The sequence below is a fragment of the Artemia franciscana genome, unplaced genomic scaffold (assembly GCF_032884065.1).
Source record: "Artemia franciscana unplaced genomic scaffold, ASM3288406v1 Scaffold_933, whole genome shotgun sequence".
NCBI classification, from domain to species: Eukaryota; Metazoa; Arthropoda; class Branchiopoda; order Anostraca; family Artemiidae; genus Artemia; species Artemia franciscana.
The window spans coordinates 239,538-261,295 of record NW_027069059.1 but is presented as its reverse complement, the minus strand read 5'-3'; positions in this window follow the sequence as shown (position 1 = coordinate 261,295).

Genomic DNA, 21,758 nt, shown 5'->3' with positions numbered 1-21,758 from the left:
CTAAGAAACACTAGAAAAATACTCTTAACAGAACAAAGTAAACATTTCCTTATCAAAAGAACTTGTTATATAAGAATGTTAGAAGGGAATAATTTTTATGATTTTGATATTTCATAACAAAGGAACTAGTGTAAATGTATGAGCTGTCCACCACATAAGGGGATATATTAAGAAAACAATGCTTACTTCATAATATACAAAATAGCCCTAGTTAAAATACTTTATGGTGGGAGAACCTTTATCTTCACTTCTTTTTCCAGTTTTGCAATACAAATTTTTGAAAAAAGCCATCCTTTTGATAAGAACTTTGTCTGTTTTCAAATTTATGCTGAAAGATATGCCATCCTACTAAAGTTTCTTATAGATGGCAGAATCCTTGCTGTACAAAGTTGCTAGAATTTTTTTTGTAATGGTCTGCCATAACATACAATTTTTTTTGAAATAATGTGGCATTTAGCACATTTAGCCAACTTTTCAAAATTGAATGAAATATCAGGCTATTGTGAAAAGATATAAATTTCTTACAAAAAACTGAAAAAAGTAAAGATGAAGATTCTCCTACTGCAAAATATATTAACTAGGATTATTTTGCATATCATGACGTAAGAATTGTTTTCTTAATATGTCTCCTTATGTGGTGGACTGCTCATGCATTCACACCAAGGAACTAGTTCTATTGTAGCCTATTTAATACTTAGAATTAATGGTTAGCCATAAGTCACTTTAATAGCAGCATCCCACAGGGAACCATCCTTGGGCCAACGTTGTTCAGCATATATATTAACAGCTGTACAACCTATCTATACAACCTTTTAACATTATATGCTAACAACCATAAGCTCAGCAGGCCTGCTGAAACTGAAGAAGAAAGAGCCTGCATTCAGCTAGACCTTGACAGGCTATCCTCCTGGTCATCAACTTGGGCCCTACAATTCAATGCAACTAAATACAAGGTACTGCACTTAGGGCACAACAACCCCTACCATCTCTACCATATAGGGTGTGATCAGTTGGAAGCAGTTGCTGAGGAAAGAGATTTAGGCATCATTGTGGACAAGGATTTAAAATTCCACAGTCACACTCAGGCTCAGGTTGCAAAAGCTAATCGAGCTCTTGGACTCATTAAGTGCTCTTTTGTAACCAGAAAGTCATGTGTAGTTACAAAACTTTATAAATCCCTTATCTGTCCCCACCTTGAGTTTGGCCTTTCCCAAAATAAAATGGACACAAGAGCTCTTGAAAGTGTCCAAAGGAGAGAGCAACCAAACAGATCCGTGGCTTAAATAATGCCCCTTACCAGGATCTCCTAGGTCTCTGAGACTTCCAACCCTCACGTATCAAAGATACAGAAGAGATGTGATCATGGCATGCAAAATTTTCAAATTTGGTCACCTGAACCAGATCTTCACCCCCTCCCTGGCTAACAATTCAGGAAGTCACAGTCTGAAGCTTCACCTGCCTGGATGTCAAAGAAGGGAGAACATGGCTTCTTTTCCATTCGTGTGGTCACCCTCTGGAATAGCCTATCTGAGTCTACCATCCAAGCTGAGACTCCCTACTCCTTCAAGGCTGGAGTCAACAGGGACTGGGAGAGGGCTGAGTGGAGGCTGGACTGGGAAGCTAAGCCAACATAATTACATCACTCACCACCATCAAGAACTACAGGAGGATCTACCACCTTATCTCACTGGCAAATGTGACTTAAGGTAAGGTAACAAACATCTTTGCATTAGTAATTTTGTCCACAAATAATAATTGGATTATGAAATAATTTATGAAACAGTATCAAGTAATGCATTCAATTTCATCCAAGGTAAATTATGTTGGAAACCGTAAATTCATCCTAACAATGAATATAACAATATTAACCTAGTCTTATTGGTAAACTTATAGCAGTTCATAGAACTGCCTTACCAATAAAGTGAATATACCACTCAATGCCTTTTTTATGCTCTTTATGAATATAATAATTGCTTCTACCTTAAATTCAAATTTAAGCACTTTTTAAACTAACCTAACCTTATTATAAATAATTTTAGCACTGAGAAAATGTAGCATTATTTTTTCAAAAGCAATGATAAAGATGGCACTTAGAAAATATAGGGTAAAATTTTTGCTATCTTGGAAAGGGGTTAGGTTAGGAAAATGAAACTTTCAGGGATTGGTCTACAGTCTAAAGTATGTTTTCTGCTTGAATGAAGTACAACAAAATTTTTTTCAGCTTCACAACTTTGCTCAATCCCAATTTATAAGGTTTTAAAGATATGCAAATATATTTCCTAAATTCTAAAAAAAAACATTGCTATGGCTCAAAATTCTACTCAAATAACAGGAATTGCATTTTCAGAACAAAAGGCAGAGAAAAAGCAACTGGTAACTGAAAATTAAGGTAAAATGTTGTTTTGTCAAAATTTCAATAGGTATAGACCTGTCATGTAGGAGAATTTCAGGGCCCTCTAGAGGTGTAAGGAGTAGAAGTAGGTGCTTCAAAATACCTTCCTGAGACATGCTTTGGTTAATTTAGCCTATAGCAAACAGTATTACTGGCTTTTGTATAAAGTGAATATACCACTTAATGCCCTTATTAATGCTCTTTACAAGTATAATAATTGCTTCTAACGGAAATTCAGATTTAAGCACTTTTTGACCTCTTAAAAATGACCTAAATATGGGGTATTTAAAAGGATTAAAACATTGGTCTCAGACTTTAAAACATTGGACTCAAAATTACCATTTTGTTATAAATCCATTTTTTTTTAAATGTTTTATTATCCAGAAGCACTGATTTTCCACAATTAAATTGGATAAATAAATTGTATCAATGTTATGGCATTTTCTTCTTCCTTGTTGCCAAAATTTCAATTATAGCATGCGTTTTGGTTGTTTTTTTACAAAATAATAGTATAATTGAAATCAGCAAATCTGTAATAGTTTAGAAACAAATTTGGGCTATATATTTGCACATCAGGGGGTTGGGGTAAAACATAGCATATATTAAATATGTAAACTAACCATTGCTGTATTTAATATAGGCTAGTTAAATTTATAGCAAACAGGATAACTGGCATTTGTAATAGCTGGCTTTCATATTTTCAACCAAAAATGCATGATTTTATTTAAAATTTGATGTCAAGGAAGAAGAAAACACCATAACATAGATTAAATTTATTTATACAATTTGATGTATAAATAGGCTAAATCATTTTCCTAACCTAACCCCTTTCCGGGATAGTAAGAGGTCACTAAACCAGAATTTTACCAAACTTAGTATTATTTTATGGAAAACAAGAGATGTCATGCTTTAATTGAAAATTCATCATTTTTAAAAGCTCAAAGTGCTTAAATTTGAATTTGCTATTGAGGCAATTATTATATTTGTAAAGAGCGTAAAAAAAGGCACCATGCAATATGTTCACTTTACTGATAAGTCAGTTATATGAACTGTCATAATTTTTTGAAACTTTGTCATTTTTAAGAGCTCAAAAAGCATTTAAATTTGAATTTAAGGTAGAAGTAATTATTATATTCATAAAGGGCTAAGGCATCGAGTGGCATGCTTACTTTATTGGCAAGTCAGTTCTATGAACTGCTATAATTTTACTGTTTTATTAAGGTGTTTCCTCTTAATAAAAAAACAATCCAGAACAATTCTCTGGATAATTATCTCTTTTTGGACAAGAGCCATCTGAGAAAAAAAATCCTTACTTTTGTGTCTATATTAGGTCCTTCTTTATCGCGAATTTGTTCTTTGATCCTACGTATAAAGGCTGGTTCAGGAGGTTTAGAAAAACCTACATTGTTGCGTTCCGACATCCTTAAATTTATTGGCGCAAAAATATCATCATTGCCAAAGTTTCGACTTCACAATGGCAAGTTTTCCGTTCTGGTGGATCGAAAATCCACAAAATTCCGACGACTGAGAACGAAAAATCCGTCAAATTCTCCGCTAAAAAATCCATAACAAAAATCTATTTAATTAGAACTCTTGTGGTAAGCAGTTTTTACAAGCAGAATACTGTGCTCTATTGAAACACTTCCTGGAGTTCAATGCTGCCCTCAAAAAGGATTTCACCAGATCCGTGGGCAGTCAAACGAGAAAGAGAAGCTAAAAATTACATTTATTACCCCTTGAAAAAGGTGGCGTGAACGGGGATATATACGATTGTTGGATTAATGATTTCGTTGGCTACTTGAATTTCACCCAAAACATCGTCAAGCCGAATTGCGGGTCAGTAAGTAGAATAGAATAGAATTGGTTTTATTTGCACAATCTCTCGTAAACATAAAGCTAAATGGCGCTTGTGTTTACAAAAAAAGGGTTAAATCAAAAGACGAAAGAATCAGAAGACAAATAGGATTAAATTAACAATTGTTATACTTTGATACAAAGAAAGGGATGAATGAGTTGTAAAAAAGATTTGTGTGTGAAGGAGGTGCTGCTAATCTGTTATTGTTCTTCGACCTAGTACTTCGATGTTTCACTAAAACCGGTGGTAGTATCAATCTGTGTTTATCACTTCTGAGAAGATATTTACCAAATTCAAGGATCAAACTGAGACGACGCTCTTTGAAGAAAAGGAATTTGTAAAGTGGATAATGCTAACTTATATTCAGTAAAAGACTCGCAAAATATTACTTTGACTGCTCTTTTTTGTATTGACTTAAGCTGGTCACTTAGGTAAATAGTGTTATTGACTTGTGGGCCCCATACGGGACATGCATAATCTAAAATTTTTCGGATGTAAGTGAGATAGGCTATCCTTAGTTGTGCCACTGAGAAACCAAATCGACGCATTAGTAGAAATGTCCGCATCACACTATTTGCCTTTTTGATAATTGTATCGACATGCAGGCTGAAAGAGAAGTCGATGCTAAACTTGACACCAAGCAATACTGTCAAAGATTCACTAGGATAAAGAAGAAGAGGGCACACAAAGTCTCTCTTCAGGGGATTAAAGCGAAGGATTTTAGTATTTCCTTCGTTGATTTGGCAGCTGTTCGCAGTACATTCATCTTTAAAGTTGTTGATTATTTCGTTACAGAATTGGGGAACAGCTTCAGACTTCTTAACAATGTACTTCAGTAGGACTCACAAGTCGTCTACATACTTAAATCTTTCTTCATAGCCGGAAAGGATGAAATTTATCGCTGCCGAAAACAGTAGACTAGTGAGCTTAGTACCTTGTGGGGCTCCGCATGTAAGCTCGACCTGGGAAAAGACTGTAAACGCACTGATAGCGGGCTTGTAAAAAATTGATCACTCAAAGGAAAATATGTTTGTGCGCACTCATGGTGCATAGATTTGTGATAGCAATGGAATGGCGAATAAGATCGAAAGACTTTCGGTAGTCTATGAGGAGAAGGTCGACTATAGAACTTGTTCGGTCGAGCCACTCGACAATGAGATGGTTCATCCGTATTAAATAAACAGTTGTGCTGTTGCCTCTTAAGCATCCATACTGATACGGGTTTCGATGTGAAGAGACAAGTGAAATAAGTTTGCGGTAAATAAAAGTTTCTGTCAGTTTAGAAATGTTCGGAGCTATTGATATAGGCCGGAGTTGATCACATGATTTTGGACACCTTACTACTACTACTACTACTAATAACTCACTGCAGCACTTAGCCGCCTGAGGCCAACTTACCTTTGGAATAACGTAGACATATACTCTTTTTCAAGCACTAAGGAATACTTGCTGACGGAAACATTGGTTGATTATAGAAGAGAGTGGCTTAGCAAAAAAATGGCGAGTTCGCATAATAGCTTTACTGGAAGCTCACCTGGGTAGGACGCACAGTTCGCTTTCAGTCTTAGGAGTTCCTTATAACAGTGAATTCAGAGACTTCACATATGTCATGAATCTCTGCACCAGCAATGATAGTATCAATTTCTGATTTGGTGATTGATGGTAATGTCGTACAAATGTCAGCAAAAAAAGAATTGATTTCATTAGCTGAGGTCAAGTTTTGGTGATTGATGGAAATGTCGTACAAATGTCAGCAAAAAAAGAATTGATTTCATTAGCTGAGGTCAAGATACCATCCTCTTTGAGTAGCCTTAGATATCTGAGTGTTTTCTTACCGGTAAGTCTTTTTACTGAGGAATACCATTTGTGGGGGTCTATTGTGAGTAAAGGAGTAACTTTATCCCTCACATACTGCTTCTTGGCGCACTTATTCAGTTGAACAATATGATTACACAACTTGGCTGAAGCGACGGTATCACCAGCGATATGAAGGTGACAACGGGTTTTTATTAAATTCTTTAGATAATTGATTATCCACGGTTTATCAGTGTCACTCACAGTGATGACTTTTACGGGGAACAAGTCTGAAACTGCTCCTGAAGCGGAGCTTTCAGCTTATTGACTTTGATATTAATATCCTGTTCAGAGCAAATGTCGTCAAACTGATAATTACCAATCCAGCGAAACAAATGTAGATATCGAGTCCTCAGTAAGTGGTCGCACTGTATATTTGACTCGTTTTGGCTTCTCGTTCGGCCTTCTCGCTTCGGCTTCTCGTTCTGGAAGAATTTGTTAAAATCATTGAGTAAGTCCAGGACATAGCTTTCAAATTCAAACTAGATTCTCAGAAGTGGATTAGCCGATTTTTTTGCAGCACGATCGTTAGCGTGAGTAGGGTCTTCGAGAGCTAACCCTTGGAATGTTCAAGAATCCTATCAACGCACAATTTAAGTGAAAGCCAACACGTGTGCCCCGGCAAGAGCATTCGATGAATATTTGTGTCCATAAATCTTTGGAAGGCAAGAAAACCTCTCCTTCTCTTAACTCTCATGTTGAAATGGTCATGCACGGTATGAAATAGATCTTCCAACCCCTTTGGCGGCTTCTTACAGGCGTAAAATACTACTAGATGTGTCATATGTTTGCTAAACTTTACACAGGTGATCTAGGGTTACTATGTCCTGATCCTGCTGAAAACGGAATTGTCGGAACAAAACATGGTATTGCAGGTATCCGAAGAGTGGCCGATCCATTTCTCGAATGGTATCTTTCTATCTTTGATAGCTTTCTCAACAAGCTCAAAGACTGTCTCTGTATTTGGGTCAGGACATTCGATCATATCCAGCAGGTCAACTTCTATTTCAAGTTCTGAGCTGAAAAGTATGACGGCACCAGAAAGTTGTTTCACCACTCTGTTTTCAGTTGTCTCATCGATGATGATCGTGAACTGAGTTGACTAAAGTTTTTCGCAAAGCATCTCATTAAAATAAGGTCCTAGCCTTTGACAAACAACGTTAATTGCTTTCTGTTGACAGGCTTTTCACGTCAAGTGGTACTAGCTTCTCTATCAGGGAGAAAGCCAAGTCATTCTCGACAAGGAAGGCAACCAGCTCGGTTTCCGTAGTACCAACGTCTTTACAATCAACTGAAAACACGTGATTGATGGGAACAGTGGTTTTTTTTGCAGAGCCTATACTCCTCATTAGTTCCTGATGTTTTGCAGATTTTGAATGCTTACCAAGTACAGTTTTTTCCACAAATAAACCTCTTTTGATAGAACGCACAAAATCCCTTTTCGTCGCTGGCTTTATCTCTTGCAAGCCAAGTTGAAAAATCAGGCATTCTAAGCCAACTAGACTGAAACTTGGACCATGATTGCGCATACTTTTTCTTAGCTAATGTTGATTCTCTTCTTCTTCTCCTATCTTCTTCGCTATCTATTTCCATCACACTAGCTGCATCTTCACCATTGTTAGTATCGGGCTCAGTGTCAACTATGTTTAAAGACACGGCAGCTATACTTCGTATTTAGATCAAATAGACTACTTAGGAGTGTGGAGTGCACTCTGACAGTTACAAGGACACAGGAGAGAAAAAAAAAAGCTGTATTTGCTAATAAGAAAGATACCCAGTCTAAGTTGAACTTCCATTAAAGCTGAACCCCATTACAAGAGACAAATCCGGGATGAGTATATACATTTTACAATTTTTAGAAATAGGTCTAGTAAGTAAAATCAGCAAACAATTGTGAAGTTCATTGAAATATAAAAAAAAACTGACGAGAGTAAATTATGCTTGGAAAGTTCTAATATAACATGCGTGGAATCTTCTTCTTTGTTCTTTCATTGAAGAACATCACATGTTTTTTTTTACCAAAATCAGTACTAATAGAACAAAATCACACTAAAAGATCCTATACTATCTTGGTGATTAAGACATTAAATAATTTGACACATTTGCAAAAGGGATAGACCCATTTTGATAATCCCATTTGTTCCAAGCTACAAAACTTCTCACAGGTAACTCTTCACCTAACCCTGCTCCAAAGAAAAAATTATGTTAGCCTGTATTTGTTATTGTAGCTCAGGCAGCTGACTACACAGCATCTGATTATACTAGATTATAACTAGGTCCTACAGCCTAGTTATCTTTGTAATAGATCGATTTAACAAACTTCTGTAACTGAAAAATTGAATAAAGATTAAACACTAGATCCTAGCTCAGTGCTTTACTACCTTAGTTATAGTGTTAAAGAGTCTCCTTGAGATCCACTGGCGAATCCAAGGGGGCGAAGGGGGGTGGTCACCCCTATACACCTTGATTTAATTGTTTTGTATCTTGGCTAGAATTTTATCAGCGCGCAGACGGGCCGAATCTTTTTACCACATTCGTTTAAAAATTTGAATATTAAAAATATATTACGATTTCTATCTACTTTGTCAAAGCAAGTTGAAGGGAAATCAAGTGCTTCCACTTGTTTCTCTTTAAAAATCTTGCCGAGAATCCAAAAAATCTGAAAAATCCTGCTCAAGAAGACCAAAAATCCTGTCGAAACTCCACTTTTATAGAACATTGATAACTCTGCTGTGCGGCTAAGGCATTTGAAAAAATATATTTCTTTCTTTTTTACCAGGAAATTACCCATGAAAATGGGAAAATTTCATGAATCCAAACATCAGTTAATGATGCTGTCCACTTTATGAAATCAAATACATAGATTAATAGTTGGCACTACATAGAAAATAGCTTCTACCTTCTAGGCCTCACATGATTTGTAAGCCATACTTATGATAAGCACTAAGCAGATGAAAGCAAAATTAGAACGACCTTTCTCTCCTATACAACCTTGACTCAAAGCATAGCTCAAAATAAATTAAAAGTAAGCATCGTTGTATTTTGATTTTCTTTACCGCCCTCCCACTATAGCTGTTTCAAAGTAGTAAAATAGTCCAGGTAATTCACAGATTTTATATTTTTCCGCGGTCTTTTAGGCGTACGGTTAAAAATGGACGAAAAACTAACATATAGCTTCTGTACAATTCCATAGTGAATTCCTAATTCTCGCTGCAAACGGCATTCTGTGTTTTCAAAAATCTAGAAAAAAATCCTACCAAGGTCCAAAAATCCTGAATACCAGGATGTATCATGGAAAGTTAAAGCACTGGCATAAACCTCAATGTAAGAAGAGTCCCTTGCATGGCCAAGCAAGTCTTTTTGGTGTCTTTTTTAAATATTTTTCTCTGTTTCCATTGTCGAACACCAGCTTCGACCCTTCTGGATAAGGTCCCCCCTAGACCAACGGGGTGGGTCCACCCCTGTTGAGATCCATGCACTAAATTTCCAAGAACGGGATATCAGTTTTTCAGGAAACTGATCTCAGTGTATCTGCTAATCAACCATCGTAACAATATATTCAGCCTCTATAGTCCAGGGTTCCCGGTTGGCTAGAATACCAGCCAGTTAATACCGACTAAAAGGCGATTCCTGACAGTATGGTTAAAATAAAGTGGCATGGATAAAATCAAATAACTGGCTAAAATCAAATTTATAACTGCTACTATGTTATTCTGGTAGCACACCGCTATTTTTAATGCTGTCATTTCTCTTTCAAGTATTAATGAAACCGTGTAACCGCGTGTAACATACTGTCAGTAAAACAAGAAGGAAAAGCTATGAAATTTACAAATTCAGTTCTTAAAGTAGCCTATTTACTAACCGCATATCATATCAACGTACGCAACAAGATGCCTCCTCAGTTTTCAATAGCTTCCTCGCTTTAATGTAATACAGTACCGACTCCAAGTATAAATCAACCTGGGAATCAAGTATAAATCAACTCGGGAATCAACCTGACCTGATGACTCACAGCATAGCCCACGGCTGCTTGAAAAGTGGATACTACTTGATCGTATTAACCCCAAACCGGTTTCTGGACTGGAGTAGGCGAGCAAACTAGTCATGGAATCAACCAGGAAATCAACCCTGGTTGTAAAATAGTCGGAACGGAAAACAACAAAAAAACAACAGTAAAGATTGATACTTAGATAAGATCAGTGTGATTTGAGTTTGAGAATTAAATAAAAAAAAACAAGTTTTTTCAACTGAAAGTAAGGAGCGACATTAAAACTTAAAACGAAGAGAAATTACTTCGTATATGAAAGGGGCTGCTTCCTCATCAACGCCCCGCTCTTTACGCTAAAGTTTGACTCTTTCTCTCAACTCTTTTTTTTAAAACAGTAAAAAACTTTAGCGTAAAGAGCGGGGTGTTGACGAGGAAGCAGCCCCTTTCATATACGAAGTAATTTATTTACTTCGTATAGTAATTTATTACTATATTTATTACTTCGTAAAACTTCGAAGTTTTTTTTATTTAATTTCTGAACGTTTTTGAATCAATGCATGTTTTGATTTTGGCTCTATGCAGAGAAATAATTAAAACGAAATTTGTATAATTTTTTTTGGCTAAATGGCTTTCTCATAATTTTGATCGAATGATTTTGAGAAAAAAAAGAGTGGGGGAGGAAGCCTAGTTGCCCTCCAATTTTTTGACTAATTAAAAAGGCAACTAGAACTTTTAATTGTTTACGAATCTTTTTATTAGTAAAACATACACGTAACTTGTAAACTAGCTTACGTAAAGAATTTTTTATTCTCATGTTTTTATTACACATATGAGAGGGTTCGCCCCCTCGTCAGTACCTCTCTCTTTACACTAAATCTTAAATTTTGTCCCAATTCATTAAGAATGACCCCTGAATCACAAAAGCCGTAGAATAAATAGTTGACATTGCTAAAAATACTTTAGCGTAAAGAGCGAGGTATTAGGAGGAGGTGAGCCCCTCATATGGGTAATAATTTCTGTTCTTTTTAATTTTAATGCTTCTCCTTACTTCCAGCTGAAATAAACTTTTTCATATTTTTTTTTCATTGTTTTTTTTTTAAATAATACTAGTAAATCCTGCGCTCCCTTCATGGAGATTTTCTTCCCCCATGACAAATTCCTCGATGGAAAGTTCCCCCACTATATCCCCCTCTTCTTAACCCCTCCCTCCAACCAAAAAATCCTCCTGAAAACACCCGTACACTTCCCAACAACCATTACTATATGTAAGCACTGGTCAAAGTTTGTAAATTGTAGCCCCTCCCACGGGGACTGTGGAGGAGTAAATCGTTTCCAAAGACATACTTATAAGGTTTTTTGACTACGCTGGATAAAATGGCCATCTCAGAATTTTGATCTGTTGACTTTGGGAAAATAATTAGCGTGGGAGGGGGCCTAGGTGCCCTCCAATTTTTTTGGTCACTTAAAAAGGGCACTAGAACTTTTCATTACCGTTAGAATGAGCCCTCTCGCAACATTCTAGGACAACTGGGTCGATACGATCACCCCTGGGAAAAAAAAAAAAAACAAATAAACACGCATCCGTGATCTGCCTTCTGGCAAAAAATACAAAATTCCACATTTTTGTAGATAGGAGCCTGAAACTTCTACAGTAGGGTTCTCTGATACACTGAATCTGATGGTGTAATTTTCGTTAAGATTCTATTACTTTAGGGGGTGTTTCCCCCTATTTTCTAAAATAACACAAATTTTCTCAGGCTCGTAACTTTTGGTGCGTAAGATTAAACTTGATGAAACTTATATATTTAAAATCAGCATTAAAATGCAATTCTTTTGATGTAGCTATTGGTATCAAAATTTCATTTTTAGAGTTTTGGTTTCTATTGAGCCGGGTCGCTCCTTACTACAGTTCGCTAACACGAACTGTTTGATTGAGTAAAAACAACTAAATTCAATTCTAACGTAAATTCTCTGAAAATCTGAAAATCCGACAGATCAAATTCTCATCCGTCAAACACCTACAAAATTCGTTTTTGACAAAAAAATCCGTCAAAGTGGAAACGCTGCTCCAGTACCACCTTCCCCCTCTAAATTTTCAGCAAAAGGACAGGTGGGTTTTTCTTTCACAGATAGGCTTGAAACTTATAAATCATGTTCCTTGACTCAACAGTGCACGAGGGAAGATTTTCAGAAGTATTTGTCCCTCCACTGTTGCAAAAACCTGCTTGGATCTGAATGGACCTCTCAATGCACGTATCTTGGCCCAAAAGAATAAGAAGGCAGATTTTCAGAGGTACCATTTACACAAATTCCAAGCCAAAACTACCTACTGCATGCAAGTTCTTAGATTCACTTTAAATTTGTGTTTTAGGGAACAAAATCCAATATATATATATATATATATATATATATATATATATATATATATATATATATATATATATATATATAAATATATATATATATATATATATATATATAAACGTATAAAAACGTTTATATATATATATATGTATATATATAAACGTATACAAACGTTTATATATATATATATATATATATATATATATATATATATATATATATATATATATATATATATAAAACCTATATATGGGCAGAAGTAAAGTAGATAGTCATAGAACTAAGGGATGAAAGATTGGATTGATTTTGGGTTGATTCATGACGGACATATGTCCACTGGACTTGTATGTAAAATCTGGGACTGAATTTGTTTGGACTCACAGGCAAATAAGTGAGACCTAAGCTTAATAGGCATGGCTGCTTGTAGTCTAAATGTGAAAGACATATCTATTAACAAATGAACTAACATCATTTTTATACAATCCTAATCAAGGGGGGGGGGGGTTAATGCCAGAATTACCTTTCACTCAATTGGACTATCTGTCTTGGCTTTTTCTACAATTAGCCATGACTTGATGCCTGCAACTATTTAGAATTGTCACAGGACCGTTAATTTGCATAACAGGACATAAAAATCGTCAATAAAAATTTAATGCAAAAAAAAGAGAAAAAAAAATCTGAAGTCCGAGAATTAAAGTAAACTTTATGCAATTAATGGCAAAAACAGAAAGGGTGGAGGATAAAACAATATCACATGCTAAAAGAAAAAAAATGCCGAATTTGTATTCTTAGTCAAATTCTGTAAAACCGAAAAACACTTAAAATCATGTCGAAATGAAATATTTACAATTGAAGAAAGGATTGGTAAAAAAGAAAATAGAGTATAAATAAATATCACAAACGGGCAAAATAAATGAGGAAAGATAAAAAAAAGTTGGCATGATTATTCTAACCACACACCATCAATTAAAATAAGGGACTGAGAAGTTAATTTTGGTAATGGACACAGATCAAGAATAATTAAGGCGCTCCAGAATAAAGGGGATAAAACTTTTCCGGGACCTCTCAGTAACGGCATAAATCGGAGAATACGTTGAGATTACAAAGGAGGCTAAGTGGCGGAGTCAGGGTCTAATGGGGTCTTGAAAATCTGGGAAGATCTCCTCAGTATGGGGATTAGTAATTGCAGATTTAGCAAAACCCAAACGAATTTTTCCCTCCCCCTCCTTTCCTTTAATGTGGTAATGCGTGCGGATTTAAGGAGGAAGGAGTATGGAACTTTGCTCTTTTTTTGTGATCCTGAGCGAAAACTTTTGAATCGACAGGATTTTGTCCATAAGATCACTTGAAATTTGTGAATGCAAGATCGGACGTGCATATTCTAATAGTGATCTGAAAAATGACAAAAAACACAGAGGGAATGCTGCTTAAGACAATGAAATTTGTTTAAAAGTTTGAACACGGATATTGAAACATTTGCTCGTTTTACCAATATTTGAAACATGCATGTCCCACTTAAGATTATTTGAAATTGTGACACCAAGAAGTTTAACATGTTTCAGTAGCATTTCGGGTGAGATAGGGTCTAGGAAAATGGGAATCGTAAAATATAAGAAATATTTTTTCTAACCCCCTCCCTATTTACTGTGGATAAATAAATACAATTTATCATCTATATATGATTTAGCGGAATTGACTTTCATATTTAGATTCTTAGCTTCATCCGAAATATGGGTTAGAATTTCGAGGGAGTCACTTTTAATATTCCTGTAACGTACTTCAAGGGTGGACAAGTCATCCACGTACTTCCACCTTCCACCTTTTGGGGGAATTCCTTACCAATATCGTTCAATCACAACTAAAACTAAGAGTGGTCTCAATAAGGTTCCTTGAGAATTTCCACAGTAAATAGGGAGGGGGTTAGAGAAAATATTTTTTATTTTACAACCTGAGATCTATTTGAAAGAAACAACATAACAATATTTACTAAGAGAGGATCAAACTCAAAGATAACTAGTAGCAAACAAATTATGATAGTGTGGTCAACCAGGTCAAAAGCTTTTTGGAAATCAACTAAGACAAGGTTTAGCCAAACATTTGCTTTCTCGAGGTTACCTACGGTGGTATGCACTAAGTGCACAAGGTAATGGGTGTTAGAAGATTTTCTTAAATTACCAAACTGTCGGACTACGTCAATACATGGATAAAGTTGAACTATTAGCCAGTCACAGAAGAAACCTTCATAAAGTTTGAAAAACAAATATTTCTCTTTTTGCTTACGTTGGCGAAAGTCAGATTGGTAGATTTTTAGTGGGACTGGTGTTTTGAAACCTTGTTTCCAGCATCTTGGGAGTTACCAAATTTTGTGATGTGGTTGAAAATATTTAATAAAAGTTCTGCAATTTTGTCTGAAAAGGCTCTAATTAAGTCAATTGGGATATCCAAGGGGTAAATGCTCGATTTTCTAAGCTTTAGGATTTTATTTGTAATATCAGAGGGGGAAATTAGGGAGAAGAAGGTATTAAAAGAAATAGTTGAACTTGAGCCAGCAAAAAGGGGGGAATTATGCACAATAGAAGCTAGGTACAAGTTCAAATCGTTGGCAGTCTTATTAGGGGGTTCAGGGAGATTAGAATTAATTTCAGAAGGACTTAATCCACGTATCTCTTTAATTTTCCAGTACCATTGCTTGGGCTTGTTTCAATATAGATCTTTGATTTTACTGTAATAACAATCAGAAGCTGATTTGCTCAATTTTTTCTTTAGGAACTTCCTTAAACTCTTAGCCTCGGTAATACGATCTTGCTTGAAAAAAAAAATGATTTTTTTTCTTACTATATTTTTTAAACTCTCAGTCACATAAGGCTTATATGTAGAGCACGTATTATTTTTATTTTCTCAGGAAAATGGGATTCATGATTAATCCTCAATAAATTTTGGAGGAATAATGCCTTGCAGTCAATGTCGTTTGTTTGATGCACAGTTGACCAATTTTCAGCAGAAATCCAAGAGTCAAAATTGTAGAGTCCTGAGTCAATAAAAGGTCTATAACCGGTTTCAGTAACAGAAAACAACTGCTTCACTTCAGCCAGCGGAAATAGGAGAAAGCTGAAATGGTACTTACCCCCTAGAGGGGGCAGAGTGGAGACGGTCTGTAAAAGTTCAAAAGATGGGTACAAATTAAATCAAGAGCAGTATTGACTTTAGTAGTTGGGACCTTTATAATCTGTTCTAAATTAAAAAGGTTACAGGTAGATTCAAGTTTTAAATTATTTGCGTCACCAATCAGGAAAATTCCTGCGTTTTGATATTTGGATAGTACAAAGTCAGCACCTGAATGTAATTTTTCAGTAAAATTTATTTTGTCAGCAGATCTCGGATTGGGAGAGTAACAAAGAATACACAGGACAATTGAATTGAAAGGACATAGCAAGACTTTAGGTCGAACAGACGCCCACATAATCTAATCAAAGGGAGCAAGACACGGAATTGAAATTTTATTTGAGTATAAGTCATCGCGGACAAAGGACAGAATTCCGCCTCCCCCTCCTTCTTACCCAGAGGGTGGTTTTCTGGTCTGAGTTTAATAAACTTTGAAAAAATGTTAATTATTAACATAGGCAAATTTTGAGCTTGTACTTCCATAATAAGTACTTTCTTACCACTAAACTTCCATTTATAAATAAAAATATCCCAAAGGGCTCAATGGCCCGTTATTTGGGAAAAAACAAAATATAAATAAATATTAAGTATAATCACAATTATAATATAATTAGATTCTGCTGACCCATCTCCACTCGAGTACAGCCGGTCTCCGCACCACCTACATTAAAAAAAAAAATCTAAAAAAAAAATAAACAAATGATCACCGAGGAACCAACACTCACACCACCCAAATCTACAAAAACAAAAAATAACTTCTTTCTAAATAATTAAATATAAATAATTAATTAATATAAATAACTGATCAATAATGTAATTTGTTTTAATTTAATTCTTTTTAATAAAAATTTCTTTAACTGTTTATTGAAAGAGCCTAGGACACAGGACCGCCGAATCCCAACAGGAATGGTGTTCCAGGCACGCCCGACAGTAACTATCAGAACCAAGTCTGAGCGAACTGCAGGGGTGGATGGCACCAGCACATTATCCTGGTTCCTAGTTTCATAAGGACTGACATTTCTAACAAGCTCAAGTTACCCAGAAAACTTGATGGAAGGTCTCCACGGAAATATTGAAATACAATCAAAGAGATGTATAGCGCATGAGTATCTTTTATCTTCAGAAGTTCAACGGAAATATGGGTGGTAAACTGCTGAACTTTTAATGATTTCAGCTGGAGATTATGTAAAGGTATAAGTAAAGATGGAAGTGTAGACATCCACACTGACGAGCAGTAACATAGGGTAAATAAGAGATAAGTATAATAGACAAAGGACAGAGAAAGGAAAGACTCGTTTCAACTTCTGGGTAATTTCAAAGCCTCGAGAGACCTTTAACCTTATCGACTCAATATGCTGCTTGAAAGATAGGTTTTCATCTAGAAAATGATTTGTTCGTTTCCCCAAGGAAACGAACAAACCAGTCAGCTGGGTAGGATATGGATCCTCTAGATGTTCGAAACTCTGTCACAGTAAAGCAGCTTTGGCCTATGCGGGAGAATATAAGAAGAAGCGATTCTTGTATAATAGCAATAATAGAATAATAGCAAGTACATCTTATTTATATATTTTAGAAAGTGTGTCTAATTCATTAAGTTTTTCAAAGTTAAGGCTCTCAGCATTGCTCAACAAAAGTGTGGGGAATTGAAAACGATTTGTGATGGTACCGTTTTTACACTTTACTTTTTTTATTTCACAGATAAGGTTAGCAGTTCTATTGGGATTCGTGTCAGGGGCTAAGCTCGTGTAGTCTAAACAAGGGGCGAGGGATCATATCCATATTTTTCATATGCAAGGGTATTTAAATGGGAAGGATCTAGCGGAAAATCTAAACAGCAGTAACCAAGTAGCGTTTGATTTGGGGTGAACTGGAGGAGTCAAGCGAGATGAGGTTATATTCCATAGGAATATGGTACGAAGTCCCAGTTGAGTGGATCCACAACGGAGCAGAAAAGGATGGGTGCCGGAAAGCAGGATGGTTGGGAGGGTAAGTGGGCTTATTTTGGAAAGAGAAGAAAGAGGGTATAGATGTTGGGATATCCTTTGGATAGGTGTTCCATTGGAAAGGACAGGTTTAATTAGCGGTTGGCTTGACGGGTTTCTTGTATGCAAGCTATAGTCTAACAAAATGTTCACTACAATTAGGAGAATAAAGATGGCTTTTGGGCAGCTCAGTTTTGCACAGCCAAAAATCTTCCACTTGGAAATTTTTTACAAATATCAACATGGAGATATTAAATTTGTTTGGTAGAGAACATCGAGGGTTTAAAACATATTGTCTTGCAAGGTACATCTTGACTTCATCTAAGAAATGCTGACCATCATCCTTTATAGTCCAGGCGCTAGCTGGCTTCAAAGTTTCATAGTTAAAAGGTTTTCCTCTATCATTGAGTGAGAGTAACTTGTAAAAGGCAATATGCAATCAGTGTCATCTTCAGATGCTTCTGATTGGTTTCTATTAGTGGGTTGTTATATGCATCTGAGAACAAGAAAAATTTGTATCCTTCTCTATCACACAAACAATTTCTTGTAATCAGAATTCATAGAGCGTCTTTATCTTCAGTGGCCAAGGGTTGCACACTTGTCCTAATTGATATACATTTGTTTATTTTTGATACATTTGGCGGTAGAAAAATTAGTCTTCAGGCTTATGGTTACAAAATGAGTAATTTCCCTGCTTCAAAATTGATCTATGGAATAAACTATTATTTTCAAAATCTTGACATATATTATTGTTATAGAAACAAGTAAAGATGTTAAGTTTTTTTGTAAATTTATCCTGAAAACTTCTAATAAATTTCCACTTTTTCTGGAAAATGTGAAAACAACGAATGCCGTTTTTCCTCACTTTTGTTTTTATTGTGACTGGCACCTGTTGTCTCAAAGACGATATAGGCCATAAGCTTGTCTGTTAATGTAACTAGTTGGTTAATACTGTAAACACCTATTTGCGTGTTTAAATAATTCCCTATCGCTGGTTCTTCTTGGGACATCTTCTTCTTCTGTATTAAAGATAAAAATTTATGAAAAATAAACAGAACACACCTTAAAGTGCCAAGGACATCTAATTAAAAAAACATAATTAGATGTCCATCTAATTAAACATTGGACAATTACATGGACATCTAATTAAAAATTTTCGCTCCTTGAATGTAACTAAGGTCTATTCATGCCTGATAACCGCGATTTTCTGAGATTTACAGTCTTTGTGTTGTTTGAAAAATATGAAGTTTTAAGGCAGTATTACGTTTCTGTCGAACTTGTTGAACTGTCAAAATAAGTAATCAAAATAAATTATTTAAATTGGCAATGCTTTTTATCTGTGAAAACATTAACATTTTGTGTTTAGATCATTTTTCACATACTTCTGTTTAAATTTTTTTTTCAATTTGTTGCCTGCTACCTCCCAAAACTATACAAATTTTGTGAAGTCTTTGTGTCGGGCTAACGACTCTTAGGCGACTGGTTAGCGCGCTGGATTTCAAATCCCTTGTCTGTTAGGACACGGGTTCGAGTCCTAATATCTCTGGTTATTTGATTTGGAACAGAGACCATTGGTACGACTCTACAAGTTCAGCCAGCGTCGGTCCAGCTGTAAATGGGTACCTGGAAAAATCTGGGGAAGGTAAACAAGAAGGGTGTGCGAAATCATGGGATAACCCCGCCCCCCATTGCAATTCCTGGCTGAAGGGCTATGGAACAGAGGTCAGCAACACCGGTAGAGACTGTAGCTGCATGTAAGTCTAATGCCGTATTCTTTAGCTTTTACCTAAGAATTTTGCAATTACTCAGTAGTCGAGGTTCCGCTCTATCCATCTATCGAATTAAAACTGAAAAAGAACATTTCATGTTTTGTCTAATTCCCTCTTCTTCAGTCCTTGGCAAATCCCAAATCTTCCTTTTAACATCCATGGTCAGACATTATTCTCTATCACTACATATGGCAAACTTAATAAATTTCATTTGTGGTCGGAGAAATCAATTCTATTCAAATCAAGAACGAAGTGGGGTCGCTATAATGCATATATATCAGGCATTGTTATTGGATCTTTCAACTATGCAGAATTAAATAACCATCTCAAAATTTTCATCAGATAAATATGGGGGAAAAGGGTTAGCTTGGCAAGCCACATATTGACTCTTGCCCTCAGGGTAAATAACTAATTTGCCATATTACATACTAACTCGATTGCCTTAAATCACTCTTGCAAGCAATAAGGATGAATCCTGTAGATACTGGTCACTTAAGATAAGGGCTCAGCTTATTGGGCCAACCACATAGTTGGAGAAAACATTGTTCTTTAACCTGCTATTAACAGGTTTCTGATAGAGATTCAGGGGCGTACTATCATGTTCTTGAGGAACTATCTATCTGGAAAAGGTTTGGGATGATATCCTGGTCACAAATGAATGTCACACTTCTGAGTTCTCTTGTCACCCAATTTCCAATGATGCTCTTTTCGAAATTAAAAATCTTAGATTACTAATGAAAACTGGCTAGCTCTCAAGGGGAACAATGACAATAATTTTGAAGTCTCTAACTTCCAAAATCTGATTAAAACAAAATACACAGATTCCTTTAAGTTTAAAAAAACGCGGGGCGTAGCACATTATACCAAAGAGACTGGGAAACTCAGAGTTAGATCTTAGGTAATTTAAAATGGAGAAAATTCACTAGCACCACTAACATTGCAGCGTCTGGCGACATCTTTAAAAGAATAAAAAAACATCAAAGCCAGCTGGATAATTGACAGAACTAATTAGTAGTGTTACAGGATCAAAGCTGAAATTTCTCTTGAAGTAATATCTAATCGGCATTGCTTTTTAAAATTATTTCATGTCAAAAGTTTTAAGTCCTTGTCGGCCAACCGCCTAGCGCCAAACGAAAAACAGTTCGTACCTGATTGGGATGGGAGGACCTCATAAGGAAAGTTTTGAAGGAAATGGGGAATCCCTGGGAGGATGTAGAGTGAAGCTTTGAATAGATTGGGATGGGAGAGGAGTGTTCGTACCTGGGTTGGCATCAAGCGGCTTGGTGTTGCAATGAGTTGTTAGCAGTAGTAGTATTTCATGTCAAAATCAAATCTTCGCTAAGTAAGTCTGGATTAGCGTGGAAAAATCTTGGCAGGGCTAAGTAGGTTTTTCAACTTTGAGCAGGCAATTTCATTCCTGACATTATGCCACTTGCTTTACTCTCTCCAAGATTCTCTCCAAGTCACGACATGACTGCCTGTCCATGGATTATTCTTTATGGCTGATTGTGTATCTATGCTGTTTGACCTATGTGATTGTATGGATGAGTGGGGCTAATGCCTCATTCAAGTACTGAAATATTAATTACTAATGTAGGAAAACAGTCTTTCTTTTCTCTTTCTGTCTTTTTTTATGTGTTTGTGCTGTTGCATTGTTGATTTCTTTTTTATAATTCATTGGGTTCTCTTCTGTATTACTATCACCCAATCCAAAGTTAATTTAAAAAATATTAATAAAAATTAAATTAATATAAAAAGGCTTAAAGAAATTAACAAAAAAATTCATATAAATTACAAAGAAAAATTTTGCACCCATTGATAATGGTAAAATTAATAATGTAATAATTACATCCCTCTCTCACAGTCCAAGTTTTCAGCTTGGTCAGTCAACTTTGAACATGCGTCATTGCTGGCTGATGGCTTACAAGTTGACGATTTACTTCATATTCCCAAAAATGATAATTTACATCTTTGTTACTATTTGATAAAGCTAACTAATGTTATAATACATGTTTGTTTGACCATATTTTTAGTCATTAAATGGTCTTACTCTTTTGATGCCAAACTTTTAACAACACCCTCTTCTAATGGTCTCTTTTTAGCAATATCCATGAGTATATTTTAGAATATTCTTATATTTCCAGAAATATTCCAATTAGAAGTGACCGGTTTGCCAGCTTTGAACTCACTTCCGGAGCATAAATCTACTCCTCTAAGTTATCAAACTTATAATTGAAAGAATCGCTTCACCAATTATATTTAAAGTATTGTTCTATTTTATCATTTTGTAATTACCATTCTATTAATTTAGCGCAAAGATGCGATACTTCTTTTTGTAATAATAATAATAAAAAAAATATTCCAGGACTATGATTTTGAGCAAGATCACCTT